Source organism: Mustela putorius, unplaced genomic scaffold (genome assembly GCF_011764305.1).
Source record: "Mustela putorius furo isolate JIRA1106 unplaced genomic scaffold, ASM1176430v1.1 tig00003834_pilon_pilon_pilon, whole genome shotgun sequence".
Lineage (NCBI taxonomy): Eukaryota > Metazoa > Chordata > Mammalia > Carnivora > Mustelidae > Mustela > Mustela putorius.
The window spans coordinates 75,579,172-75,594,803 of record NW_025421987.1 but is presented as its reverse complement, the minus strand read 5'-3'; the positions used below and the strand labels follow the sequence as shown (position 1 = coordinate 75,594,803).

General features: G+C 36.7%; 1 protein-coding gene across 5 annotated transcripts in view; it reads right to left on the bottom strand.

Moving 5' to 3' along the window:
• The window catches only part of NLGN1 (neuroligin 1), an 827,691-nt gene that overhangs the window by 653,350 nt on the left and 158,709 nt on the right, over positions 1–15,632 (bottom strand). The window lies entirely within an intron of this gene.

Sequence of the window (15,632 nt, the reverse complement as noted above, 5' to 3'; positions counted from 1 at the left end):
AACGGTGATCATTTAAGTACATCTACCTTCTAAGTTCAACCTCCTTGCTGTTTCTCAAAACTCTGCATCGAGTCATTGGATATAGGTCCCTCACCTTAAATTAAGATTCAAAACTTTAAAAGATAAAATGGCTGTAGACAACATTTGAAAAAGGAACAGAAAGTGTCATCATTTTTTTTTGCAGACTAAAGGTATCTTTTTCCACCCTCCAGCTATAATGTTTTAGAAATCAGTATATTTGCAACATGAAAATTAATTTCTGCATCAAAGACAACATATTTTAAGTTACAAATTTCATTTTCACTACCTGCTAGAGATCAAAGGAGCAATAAAAAATAGAATGCAATAGTTTTACAAAAGAATCATACATAATCACAGCATCCTGCAATATTAACACTAATAGAGCATCTAACACTGTTTACCCAGTTCAACTTAAAACACATCAGGATAAAATGTAATACTCAGGGCAATGCAATTCATGCTGTACTCTTACTTCAACTCCAAGTCAGCACACAACTCGGCAAATTCGTGTTTTCTTGTTCAAGAAATCTCTTCAAGTGCTTACTTTGAAAATACCGGTGTTGATTTGTATCCTGTCATATTATGAGACGATTCCTGAGGAAGTGCTGGTCTGGCAGCGGGGCTGCCCTGACTCTGTGTTATTGGAAAGGAGATTGTACAAACTATATAGGGCAGCAGGAGATTTGGTTCAGGCCTGGTGTTCCCTTAGCTCCGAACAATCCATCACAGGAAGCAATAAGGAGATAAATGTCTTTCTTCAAGAATATGTCCATCTGTGTTAATTCATAAACCTTTGCTGTGAAAGCTCATTAACATACAAAAGACGGGCTTAGACCCATCCCATTCCTGGGCCAGAACTCCAGCAAGCATTGAAGATTTAGCTACACAAACCCATCTCTGTTAAGAGTAGACTACGCTTACTCTTGTGCAGAATCGTAGTGGGCCACAACATGATGAAGTCTTTCCCAGTCGCATGTAAGATTTAAAAAACACCATGTCGAATGGATAAAAAAGATGTGGTACATATACACCATGGAACATTATTCATCCATCAGCAAGGATGAATACCCACCATTTGCAATGACATAGATGGAACCGGAGGGAATTATGCTAAGTGAAGTAAGTCAAACAGAGAAAGACAATTATCATACGGTTTCTCTTGTTTGTATGTGGAACATAATCAACAGCACGGAGGACCACAGGGGAAATCCAAAGGAGGAGAAATCAGAAAGGGAGATAACCACAAAAGACTGTGGACACTGAGAAAGAATCTGGGGGTTTCAGAGGGGAGGAGATTGGGGGGAGGGGGTAACAGGGTGATGGGTATTGAGGAGGGCACTTGCTGTGATGAGCACTGGGAGTTACACTTAACTAATGAATCACTGAACACGGCATCAAGGACGAATTATGTACTATATAGTGACTAACTGAACATAATAAAAAATAAATTAAAAAAAACAAACAAACAACAACAACAAAAAAGCACCATGTTGACACCCAAAATAGAGTACCTGTGGTGGCACTTTAAAAGTCTTCATCACCATTTTTCATTCAGCCCAATCTCCATGCACGGTGATTTCCAAAAAGTTCCGTGTTTATACACTTGGTATCTTATTAATAATAAAAAGTACTTGTTTCAAACTGAGGGTGACCCAGGGGAGGCGGGTAGGGAGAGGGTGATGGGGTTATGGACATTGGGGAGGGTATGTGCTATGGTGAATGCTGTGAAGTGTGTAAACCTGGTGATTCACAGACCTGTACCCCTGTGGCTAATAATACATTATATGTTTATAAAAAAATTTTTTTTAAAAAGTACTTTTTTCTTATTAATGAAATAATGCTCCTTTTGTACTCACAAATCCCTAACCATGTTAAAAAGAAAAGAGCTCCTGTTTCCCACTGATGTGATACTTTTATACAAGTTGTGAAAGATTAGAATTCTGCATGCCATGGTGAATTTTCAAATTCCAATAATGTTTCACCTTTGGGCTTCACAAAAACATCCCATTTTACATGGGCTTACCTGTATGGAGAATTACAGTACTGACCCCAAAGATTTCTCAGAAGTTTTGTTATAATAATAACAGTTGTCCAAGTCTAATGTAAAAATATGGGTTGTTTAAATTAATGAAATTTTAAACATATATGTAAATAAGTCTATTATAAGTCTTCATACATATATGTGTGTGTATCTAAATATAAAGTCTCTCAAATTTGTTGGCAGGCTTATTTCCTATTTATTGGTGCTTTCTTATTGTATGCCAAACCCTTTGCTTTTATGCATTTACATCTCATTTACAATAACCCTATAACATGGGTTCAATAGTTATCCCCTTTTTACCCAGAGGAACTGAGACTTAAAGAGGTTAAACACCAGGCCCAAGGTCTCTCAGAGAATCAATAAGAGATCCAGGAGCCCACTGGCATCTGATTTAAAAGCTGTCCTCTTGATCACTGCACCTGATAACAGTCTCTCACTTCACAATTAACACTTTTAAAAAATTGATCCTAGTGCACTTAAAATTGAATTGTAAAAGTGTTTCATGTTCCTTTGAAAAGACAGAGTCTAGGTAAATACTCTGACAATTTCATAGAAACAGAAATTTAAATGGATTACCCTGTTCTTATTGGAAGTTTAGATGTAATTTTGTTACTTTTTTTACTTGACATTTTGACCTTTTTATTTTACATCAAATGCAGTGACTGGTTGTCCATATGTGTTTACACAGGATTATGCTAAAATAATAATGGGTGACAAAAAATTCCAACTTCATGATAGCCTAAATGTCCACTAACTGATATTGATAAATGAACTATGATGTATACACAAATCAGAACTCTATATATCAGTGGAAATAAAGGACCCAGACCTAAATATGTAAACTTAGATAAATCTCAAAAGTTTTAAAGAAAGCATGTTGCAGATCAAAGACAGTAAAATGTTATTTAAATAAAGCATAAAATATGCAAAACAAAGCTGTATATTAGCACAGATCTCATAAATATGTAGTAACAGAATATCTGTCATCCCTGAGTAAGGAGGAAAGTGTATGAAATACTCCAGCAGTAATTAATTAATAGTATTAATTAATTAATTGGTAATTAATTGGCACTAAGATTGATAACCTGTGGTGAGGCCTTAACTACAGCAAGTTTTATAAATCTAAGATTTGACAGTGTTAGATGACACATACACACCCCTATACCTTTGTTATGCAATTCTGTTTTTCCATGTGTTTGAAATATTTTATAATAAATACATGAAAATAATACAATCAGAAAGCCTAATTCAGCAGGCCAGACAAGTAGATGAGTCTAATAAATCATACAGGACTAGCTCCATTGAGCACTGCAGTTAGTACAGATGCTAGTTCAAAAAATTTCTTCCTTTGGGTTGAAGCATATGTGGTACCAAATGAGAAAAGTAAAATACAAAGTAAATAATATTTTAAAAGGCATATAGATGGTAGTATTTCACTTGCATTAATTCATCATAATAGCTGAAACTAGTTTTGTTCCTGAGTAATCCAGATCAAAGAGATGATGCTGAAAGAGTAGAGAGAACTTTCTGGAACATTAGATAATCACAGTGGGTGACACAGTCATCCAGTTTTCTATTCACTCAACAAACATTTAATAGGTATCCACAACATATAAGCTATTGTGCTAAAATTATGAGAGCACAATTGAGTTTTTGCTCCTAAATAGTTACAATATTTTAAAGGAATAAACCACATTAAAAAAAAAAGTCTCTAATGCAAGGTGAAATGTGACATGTGTTCAACAAATGGTTGCTGAATGGGGAGGTGGGAACCAACAAGAAAGTTCCGACTTACAACTTTACATAGTCTATTACATGTCTTGTTATAAAATTATTACCTATTTATTTTCTACCTTGCTTATTTTCATTTCTTTTTATTTGTTTTATTGTTGAACCCAGCTCCCCCAACCCCCACTACTGAATTTCTTATTTAAGGGCAAGGATTTCGTGTTTGTTGTTTTTAAATAATGCTTCACAGCCATCATAAAATCTATTTGACAATCCTTATATAGTGCAGGCAAACCGCAGCTGACGCTGACTTACCACCAGCATAAGGTGGAGCTTGCCCAGGGCTATACAGCTGATTGTTGTTATTTACCATAGTTATGTTCTATAAAGTCATTGCAAACACCAAATTAGGGAACATGGATCCATTGCTCCTAGGGAAATAGCTATAAATTATTCACATAGTTATAAATTATAATCTCAGTTACAAATTAAATAGTTATAAATTATTCACATAGTTGTAAATTATAATCTCAAACTCTAAAAACAATTCATTGTAGCAGACTCGATTCTCTTTACTTTACAAAACAGAAAACAAGGTTCAAAAGTGTTGAGTGACTTGTCGGAGGCCACCCCACTAACCAATGACAGATTTGGGATTCAGAGCCCCTCCAACTGGCCCCCGAGCTAGACCTTCTTGCACTACACGGCATTCCCCCTACCACTTCTATTCTCTGTTCATCTCTATATGAGAGCTGAAACAAGGAGGCAGAATATCTTCCTGGGTAGCCTCAGCTGGAAACGTGCTCGTAGGGCAACCCAGAGTTTTTGCTGCTCTGCTCATATCTATAAATGCAAAAGCAGTATGAGTACTAACTTTGGGGTTACAAATAAATTTTAGTGAATAAATGAATTTGAAAATACAGACCTAGGAATAATGAAGATGGTCTGTATTAAATAAAAGTAAATAATATTCTATACCTATCGATGTAAGAGTCATTTTGAGGTCAGAATATATCATCAGCCTGCCACCAGCCCTCAGTAATAATCATTGGTTTTAGGAATTGATTTTCTAATAAAAATTTAATAATTATTGCATTTAATAATAACTGGTTTCAATGCAGTCTTTTCAATGGCCAAGGCCACCCATGTAGTTGGAATATGCTTATGTGACTAGTTCACTATAAGAGAATGTGACCACCAGCTGATTTGGGATTCCTATACCAAGATGTTTCACATGAACAGTGGGGATGTTTAGACCTTGGAGACAAGGAGTATCCTATGTGACCTAGCAGTGGGCAAACAGAGAAGCCTGAATCTGAGACGTCCAAACACCATTGGATGCATCTCCTTCTCCTGTTGTTCTCTTGTACTATTTGCCTGTAACAAAGCTGTCCAAGGAGTATAAGCTATTTGAGTCCCATGAGTCCTTTCAGTAATTGAACACTTAAAGTAACTAATGTGTAACTAATTCACATAGTAAGTACTTAAAAATAGAATGAATAAACAAATGAGTGCAATCATACAAAATATGATTAGACATTAAACAGGCCTACCTCTAGTTAGTAGATTAGGAAACAGATTTGAACAAACATCAATGGTCATGGAAGAGATCCCAGGCAGAGGGCACATTCTAGAAACATGGGAAGTATATGTAGTGGATATTGTAGTGCTCAATTTCCATGAGAATGGCTCACATTCCCATGACTGGTCCACACCAGTGGAAGGCTGGCCTTATTGCCTAATGCACACCAGGGGCCACCCTGGCCCTGAAGCTCCTTAGGGAAAGGGGCAGAGGGAAGAGCTGACTGTGATTCCCTCACTCCCTCCCAGGTGTTTTTCCCAGTGACCTGCCCCAATACATTTTCCACAGGTAAACCTCCATCTCAGAGTCTTTATGTTTTATTTTGTTTTATGTTTCCCCTGAAAAACCTGGCCTACCACAGCAAGGAAAGAAGTAGTAATGCTTGAGGAGGGCATGGTTTAGTTTGGCCAGCACACAGAGTAAATGAGGTTCAGCCTTGAATGAGACAAGAAAGGCAGGTTACGGCCAAATCAAGCAAGCCCTTTATTAAAAGGCTAAAGAGTTTGGATTTTATTCACAGGATGATAAAAAGCCATTAAATATTCCTAGCAGGGGAAGAATATTATCAAATTTATTCACAAGAAAATTAATCTGGCAGGGTTGTAGAGCAGGGATCTCCAAAGCCCTGTGCTCATACCCTACCACAAGATGACCAGATGAGAGAAGGAAAGTAAACCGCTGAACTATGTATCATATTTTTTTTTACGTAAAGCTAAAGAGAAAGAAATGAAGCTGTGCTAATATGAATATATGGTTTAAATACCAGTGTCTCCACATGATTATGTGATATGTACAGCACTTGAGATGTTCTTGGGAAGTCCTACAGCCCTTTAACATGGTGGGTTTGCCAGCAGAGATGATTTTGTTGTTATTGCTTCTTTCCAACATACAGTGATATATTAGAGTTAACTTCACTGGTAGCATTACTGGATAAGTAGACTCACACATTTTTCCTCATCTGTAATTAAAGTAACCCTCACAAAAAGGAGTACTGAATTAAATTTTTCTCACAAGATAAATATATATAAAAATAAATACTAGTAATACAATCATAAGAACAAGAAACAAGCAGATACAAAACTTCTAAAGAAGCTCTTCAGCTACTCAAAACTCAAAACTATGAGTTTTGAGACTCAAAACTATGGCCATCCAATCATATACAATAACAACAAAAATTTTCAAAACATCAAGAAACTAACTTGAAATACAGAGTTATATCCGGTTCATTAGCTGTGAACTATGTTCTTGAAATCTCTACGTCTTAAAATATTAATGAATGATGGAATGAAGGCATCAAGATTTAAAAGATACTAAAAATACTGATTTTATCTTTTCCATCTTATAATGTCTATTCCTGTGTGTGATTTGCAATCTGATGATAGAGATATTTATGTATGTACATATTTTATACTTTTTTGATTTGGTGATCATAAACGTGGGATGGTATAATCACAAAAATGTGGGAACTGCTACCTCACTTTAAATAGTGAATTAAACGGTGAGAAAGAAACCACAAACAATTTTGTTGTCATGTTCAGTTTAAAATATAGTTGAATACACCAAACTGATTAACATTATAATCAACTATTCACTCAGCCCTGTCCAAACTACATTACATGTCTCACGTCATTTAGTCCCCACCACCAATTTATAAGCCATGTCCTGTTATTTGAGAAGAGGAAAATGAGGACTCAGGTGTTCAGATAACTTCCTAAAGCCCACAAAGATAGGAAAAGGGAGACCCTAGAAACAAGCTTAGTCCTGCCTAACTCCAAAGAACATGCCTGAACTTTTATGATATGACATTTTGCTTTGCTCCCCAATGAGACCAACTCAAGCCATATGCTCATTTTGAACATTTGGGGAAAGTGAAACACACAAGACACTAACAGAAAGAAAATAAAAAGGTTGTTGATCATCTTGCTGGGGTTAATTAATAAGCACAACTCAGAGCATCTCCAAGCACTGTGGTATTGAGACTTCCTCCAGCAACATTCCATAATATAGGCCAAAGAGTAGATGAAATAAGTTAGGACTGGGGATAAGCAAGTCAAGAATGTTAGGATTTAGGGGCGCCTGGGTGGCTCAGTGGGTTAAGCCGCTGCCTTCAGCTCAGGTCATGATCTCAGGGTCCTGGGATTGAGTCCCGCATCGGGCTCTCTGTTCAGCGGGGAGCCTGCTTCCCTCTCTCTCTCTGCCTGTCTCTCTGTCTACTTGTGATTTCTCTCTGTCAAATAAATAAATAAAATCTAAAAAAAAAAAAAAAGAATGTTAGAATTTCAAGGAGCAAAGGTTATGAGAAATGGCAATTCTAGTGTTGAATAGATAAATTGTATTGAGGTAGAAAAGTAAGCAGTACCAGAAGGGTACAAGGATAAAAAGTGAGAAATAGAACCAAAGGTTATGAAAGGTCTACTCTGAGATAGGAATATCAAAGTTCAAGACTTTGATCATGTAGAGGTTCAAGAGATTCCATGGCCCATGCTATGCCCATACCACCAAGTAGCTACTGAGAACGAATGTGGCGACAAGTATATTCTGCCAAGACCACCATTAATTAATAACTTGATTAATGGCTAACTCCAGTTGAGCATAGATTGAGGCCAGTGAGCTAACTGCATCATTTCATTTAAGTGTCTCTAAACACCACAAAGTAGAGATCATTTCCATCTCCTTGTAACAGATAATTAAATGGAAGATCAGAAACACAAAGCCACTGAAACATTTTTCAATAAAACAAGATCACAGTTTTATAAATGCAGTGAGTTCTCACAGATTGAAGGAGATAAGGCTGAAGAATTAATAGACTAAAGATAAACCCTTCCCCCTTCTCAGATTTTTCTCCAGAGCCTCCTTTTTAGAGAAAGGGTAGGTAGGCTTCAATAGTTTCCCAGAGTCACATCCCAATCGCCCCACCATGTGAAGAAAACATAAGCAGTTTTATTTGTTATCTTTCTCCTTAAGCTACTTCCACTCTAAATGAAACTCTACAATGATGTAAGAAAATAAGAGAGAATAGATTGCTAAGAAGAAAAGGCAAACTAAAATTTGACAGTAATAAAAGAAAAAAAATTTTTACCAACAAAATATTTCAAAGATCAGCAGGAAAAAATCATGAGTTTGTTGCCAAGGTTACACTCAGTAGCAGACTATCTTGGTGAAAAAACAAGACAGCAGAAGGCAGCACACAGCACTGGGAGCAGTAGCTAGTGAACTGAGCCCAACTTGTTCACCAAGACCTTCCTTCCTAGGAAGTGCTCACTTTGGGCAGCGTTTGCCTAGAGAAACCCTCACTAGCATCCTCCAAAGCCTAGCTCAAATATCAGTACTTCCTTCTCAGATCCTCCCAGCCACAAAAATATTCCTTTCCCTCAACTCTCAAAGCACCTGTTACCTTTCTTGTAACTGAATCAGCAGTAGTTTCTATCACAGTAATTTATAAGCATAGCCTCCTTCTTCATTCTCTTACATTGTTTAGTGGAAGCCATTGGCAGGGCCACATAAACAAAATGGGCATAGCACTGACTCTCACAGAGACTAAATTTCAATGGGGAAGACCCACTTGATGTAAATCAGTCATACAGATAACTATTTAATCATAAATGCTTTGCCGAAAAGGATAATGAATGGTGCTCTGAGGTAAGATTTTTTTTTTTTAAGATTTATTCGTTTATTTGAGACAAAGAGTATGGAAGTGCAGCAGAGGGAGAGGGAAGGAAAAGAATTGAGAGCATGGACACAAAGCATAGAGCTCTGAGCATAGAGGCAGACACAGGGCTGGATCCCATGACGTTGAGATCATGACCCAAGCCCAAACTAAGAGTCAGATGCTTAACTGACTGAAACACACAGGTACTCCTCTGAGGGAAGATTTAAAGAGTCTGGACTAAAGTGGGTATCTTCCTGAAAAAGAGATGGGTAAATTGGGTTCTGAAGGATGAGTAGGAGACAGCAGGGAAGACCAGGGCACAGACTGAGGCAAGATAAAGCCCAAATGCTGTGAAGCCTGAGGCAAGGTAGGTCAACAGGCTGGATAAGGGCTGAAAATTCAAGAATTTCTAGGCTATTTTAAGAATGTAAGATCTAATCCCAAGAAGGATGAGAAGAATTATAATCACATAATTAGGTTGGCCTTAGTCTTTGAGAATAACCCATTCATTTATTACATTATTTTTCATCAATTAACCCTACCCTCAGATTTTATCCATCTGTGATGTCTGACCCTGTGAAGGTATTAATTTAATTGGAGTTACAGCAAGAGAGGGTAAAACAGGAGAGAAAGAAACAAATTAGAATACAATAAAAATTCCTTATTATGCAGGGGTGTACATGGATGGCCATATAGACAGTTGCTAATTCCATCACTGTTAAGCAAAAAAAAAAAGGGGGGGGGGATTCTGAGATGTCATAGCTCTTATGACAAGACAAAGACAAAGACAAAGAGATCAAAGTGACACCATTTCCTCTGCATTCACATCTGAATATTTCTGCTATGGCCATCATTACAACTAACTGCTGAGTATTGGAGAGTTTCCTGTTTTGTGGGGGGGTGGCTGAAATAAACCATCCAACATTTAACTGTATAAAATAAGTTTTACTCTGCATTTGCTCTCAGAATCTCCATATATTAACTGTTAAATCTAAAATCTAACTTCATAGTCTTGACTTCCAAATAAATAAGGTGAAGGGGATGAGAGGGACAGAAATTCATAAGTTCATAAGACAGGATGTTAAAAAAAAAAGAGAGATATGGGCAAGGGTTTTGATGTATATGTAAAATACTGCAGGACATATTTTTAAAACCAATTGGCAACCCTTTGATCACCCAGAAGAAAATGAATAATCACTCAAGAACTCAGGAGAGACAGCAAGGTAGGGCTGATTATTTCCCTTGATATTAAATTGATGCTTTTGTCTAAAAGGGGCCACTCTTGAGTCACAAGTCATTGCTTCCAGAAGCAACTTAATTATGGCCGCCACTATCTTTACAGAGAAGACGGAACAACCTAAGAGCAGCGCTACATTCTCAATTTACTATTTAAGCTTATTTTTGGTTCTAGTGAGTTGCTGTGTCTGGGAAGAGTGGAGAATTGCCATTCCTGGTGCCCTGCTTAATTAAAGTCCTCTTTTAAAAATCCCTTGTTGCCAGAGAATAGCTACAACCTTGGCAGAGGCAGCACTAAGTTTCTCAGTATGGCCTTGTGCCAGGGTATGTCAATCTTGACCCCTTGGAGGATGATTAGCAGAGAGGGGGTAGTTAAACCTTTGTGCCCATTCAGCCCCAGGCTTCTGCTGGAATTGGCAAACACTATAGTGACTATTGTTTAAGGAGTAACTGTCTACTAGGCATTGGACTAAGACCACCAACTCCTTTCACATAAAGCCCCAAACAATGATAACAGCTTCCTGTCACTCCTGACCTGGCTCAGAGCTCAACGAGTACCCCAAAGGGGAAAGAATATTACACTTGCAATATTCTTCAGACATCCACATCTTTTATTTTCCCTTCATGTTGGGGTTAATGTAGAACATTAAATAAGCCATAATAATTGGCTTGCTAAAATGTAACACAGAAGTCCCTGGAGGTGAAGGAAGGAAGGATTCAGAAGGGTGTGGGCCTTCGGAATGCCCAGGCTTGGTAACCCCTCTGTCATTGGAATGCCCTGGGGAGTTGCCTTCACAGCAGAGCTTTCTTAGCCCAAACAGCCACCCTGTGACCTAAGAGATGTATGCCTGGTCCCTTAGGCTATATTCAGTAGAACATGCAGATTAGCATATTTTATCTTTCCCCTAAACAGACCCTCCCAGTTTCAGTAAGACTCCTTATCACACATCACGTGCTTGAGAAACAGTGATAAGAATATGTGATTATCCTCAGGGTAAAAGTGGGAGCAAAGAGCAAAGGGTCTTCGGCTCTAAGTACTGACCCCCTTCCTTATCCTCTCTTCCACAGCAGAGTTTGGAGTGATCTTTCATCCGTCGGTACAGGGACTGCTGGCCATTCCCAGCACCCTCATATTACACTTCTATTACTACTAATAATAACAAAATTCAAAACAATACTCTAATTACAGGGCATTAGTGTAACAGAACGTCAATGAATAAATATTCATAAGAATTTAACATACACATGGAACATAAGTTGCTAACTGACTTTACCATTTAAGTAAAATTGAATAGGGAGTATGGGATTATAAAGAGTTAAAATAATGAAAAAAGTGTTCGAATAATGACCAAAACAGCAAACTTACTGTAGTTTAGATCTTATTGTCTACGTTCTAAGTGTTTGTAAGTGTTTGACTAATTTTTACTTTTACTCCCTCCAAAGTTCCTTGGCAATCATATTTTCTTCACGGCAGAAAATAACTCTACTGCACGTTTTAGTAAATTATAACCAGAAATAATCCTATTGCACTTGTAAGTCTTAATAAAATAATTTATCAAAATTTTTAAAAAGAAGTATGAAAATCACTACAAAGTTTCAATTATTATTTGTCTTTGAAATTCAATATGTTAAATATATCCCTTTCTACCTTTGGAATTTTGCATATAACTCGAAAATACCTGTCAATTCAAATAATAACTGATTGATGTTAAGAAAAAAAAGGCAAAAATGAAGAGACCATATATTAAGCAGGAGGTCACATAGTTAGTTGTTAATGTCCAAGGCTAGAACCTGTCTCTTTACTCACTTAATAAATATTTATTGGTCACCAGTAATGTGCCAGGTACAGCTTTGACAGAGAGAGAGAGAGAGAGAGAGCAGGAGCACAAGCAGCCAGAGTGGCAGGCAGAGGGAGAAACAGAAGCAGGCTCCCCACTGAGCAAGGAGCCCGATTGCGATGGATGTTGGGCTCTATCCAAGGACTCTGAGATCATGAGCATGAGCGGAGCTGAAGGCAGCCACTTAACCAACTAAGCAACCCAGGCATCCAGCCAGATACAGTTTGGAAACACAAGATAAAAACCCTTGCCATCATAGACTACTACTACTGTGTTATTTCACTGGGCAATATATTTTACCTTTGTATATTCAACAACTCCCCAGAAGTTATTACTGAAGACCATAGGTCTGAATAATGGGAACTTTTGGTATCAATACTCATAGTAATACATGCATTAGAATACTTGGCATAGCTAAAGAGGTAATGTAACTTGTGGCTGTTTTTACCCAGAAGAAAAAGGATAGATAACACCTGTCACTTGTGTGTAAAGTTTTGGACAGCTAAGTAATATAGATTCAAATTAAAAATGACAGATGCACTGACTTGAAACATAATGGTTACTGAAGTGAACCTTTATACCTTGTAGTGCTATGGTTAACTATTAAATGGCTCAAGTACTATTTTTAGGTGTGAATATTGTGACAACTGTTGGTCAATGTCATATGCCATAATCACGATTTTCTTGGTAAATTCTATTACAAGTGGAGTGGTTATCTTATGGAAAAAACTCATACTAGTGACAATCCCAAGTTAGTTTTTATCGAATCGATATTAATTGATTTCCTGGGTGGGACCTTCCTGATTTTCCAAGCACAGTGAGTATCCATATGACAGTAGGAAAGTATCCACCATAACTGTTTTTTTTAAAAGGCAACAAGAATTCTCAATTTACTGTTAAACATTATGATTAATCTCTTTTTTTTTCTAAGACTCAACATTCACCATGTGTGTCAAGGAAGAAAAAAAAGTACCATTATGTTTAAGTGATCCCAAATACTGTGTGGCCTGTCCCAAGGGTACTAGCATTGTGTAAGAAAAATGTGATTGGATACCTAGTTAAAATACTAAAACTAAAATGCTATGGAAACCAGAGAGAAGTGAAAAAGTACATATCCTTCAATTTCATGAGTCAAAACCAAGCTCATCAACTTCAAGGCAAGTCCTAAGATGTCAACTGCATTAAGTAGGTCTAGTCTCGGGCTGGAACTTCATTTCCTGTGATGCACCACTGTGGTTTTTGATTTTACATCTGTAGCAGTAACTTAACTTGCTTTTGTTCCAAAATGAATTTCATGCTCAACTTGTTTTTCTTAATTAAACTTCCTTTAGCAGTCCCTAATATGTGTATTATTAAATCTCATTAGTCCTATTCATGCTTGCCTGTCATTTTTTGGCTACACATTCATATATTGAAGTGTTCTGTTGCTATATATAGGAAGAAAATTAAATAATAAATATGGGGACTTGAACGTTTTTATGAGTGTCAGGATGAGAGACTGCCTGCAAGGCCCATAAGGTTTCACACAAAAGAGGCATTACTGCTAAAGCTAACATGCTGACACATCTCTGATCTATAAAGTCTGCAGTAATGGCAGCAGTAAAGCGTTGTGCCATTGACTGGAATTTCTCTTACATGCAACGGAAATAGGCACAGAAAAGATTATATTGACTGTTATAAAATGAATTCATAAAAAATCCCCCCAAAGTTTAATGTCTAATAATTTCAAATGCCTGAAGTGATTTACTAGTTTTCTCTGACTTCATTTATGCTTAGAATTGGTAACCTTTCTCTCTCACACAGGTTTACTACCAGATAGGTGGGTTTATCCATTTGGGGGGGGTGCATAATTTTAAAGGCGAAAAGGACTCATATACTTTTATAGCAACATAGTGATACTCAACATCATTAATGTGATTCCATTAATAACAAAGTCAAAGTAATCAAATATGTAACTGTTAAGGAATCACTCTTCTTAGAAACAGTTGAGAATGTTATCCCACAAGATTAACAGATTAGCTACCTCAAAATATTTTAAATTTATCTTTAAAAGGTATTAAAAAGGAAAAGGACATTCTAGATTCAACATGAATGTTCACTATTTTATTTTATTATTTTTTTAATTTCTGGGCTTTGCAAATTTGAAATATTAAAAAATTAAAATTTTAAATTAACTGAAACTTCTGCTTTGTTTTTATATATCTCAAGAGAGTAAAGGAGATGGAAAATTTGCATTTTTGGATGCCATGTGTTAAATTTCAGCAAATCATTAAAAACTATTGCCCTTTTCATTTTACTTTCAATTAACAGTGTGTAGCATTTTTTTTCAAAAAAATCGATTAACATAGAATAGCATGTAACTGTATTTAATCATTTCAAAATCATAGGAGGAAACTGTAGGAAATATCTTAACTCCTATTGTATGGTATTTCAGTTAGAACACATGGAAGGCTTTTGAGGGACAGGTGCAGCTGTCAAACTAAGCTCCAGTGAATGCAACATCAGTTTTTCCATTGTCATAAGCTTTGGGGAATCCAATGCTATTTCTTGTCACATACGTCATGAACTGTTTTTGCAATTTTCTGGAGGGGGTCATTTAGAGCTTCCATCCCTTCATCCTAAACTACCACATTTTGTGTTATTCTGAATCAAAATTGGAAGAGCTGATCAAGACCACCATGTTCTTTTAATAATCACAACCAAAAATATGTGTTTGGATAAGGTAGAGCAAAATGTCATTGATTTTCTAAGTGAACTCTCAGGTTGTTCAGTAGTTCTTAAGGTGATTACTCTATTTGTAGAGAGCATTTCAATTACTGGGTACCTTGCTCTTATTTACTGGCTACAGTTTAAAAAAATTTTGTGGTATGTAATTTTACTTTTATTTCTATCATTATTGACCTTCCAAAGTGGATCTACTACCTACAAAGTTACTAAAGTTTTGTGCAGGAACTGCTTATAGAAACCAAAGAACAAGGCAAAGCCTTCCCTTTTCTCTTCAACTGATGAAAGAGAAAATGAAGGAGTAAAAAGTACTGATGATTCCTAACTGAGAAAGATACTGCTTATCCATGACAGAGGCACTTGAAGCTGAGCCTTTTGCTTTAGCACTAGGGTAAATGCCATGATCACTAGTTCAATGGTTGTGAAATAAACTAAATAACTTTTAAAAGAACCAACTTTCTCATGCTTCATATCTTCCATCTAAGTATAGCAATGTTACATTCTCTACTAGCCCAGAAAAAAAAAAAATTCAGCTCACTTCCCATTCACCTTCATTAATTATTTACTCTCATCATTTAATGTGTTATTTACTAGCTGACTGTTTTTTGCTAATTTAAACTTTGAAAAAAAGATGTTAACTATTGTTGGACTGTGCAGCCAAGATCAGTGGCTAGAATGTACCAACACACAGAACATCCATTCTTCTAGCTCACCCTGCACATGAACCACGTGACTTAAGAGCTGCGTAAAAGAAAGGCAAATCTGGCCTCTCAGATATCTCCTTAAAACTAACAGCTGGCTTACAAAAACTAT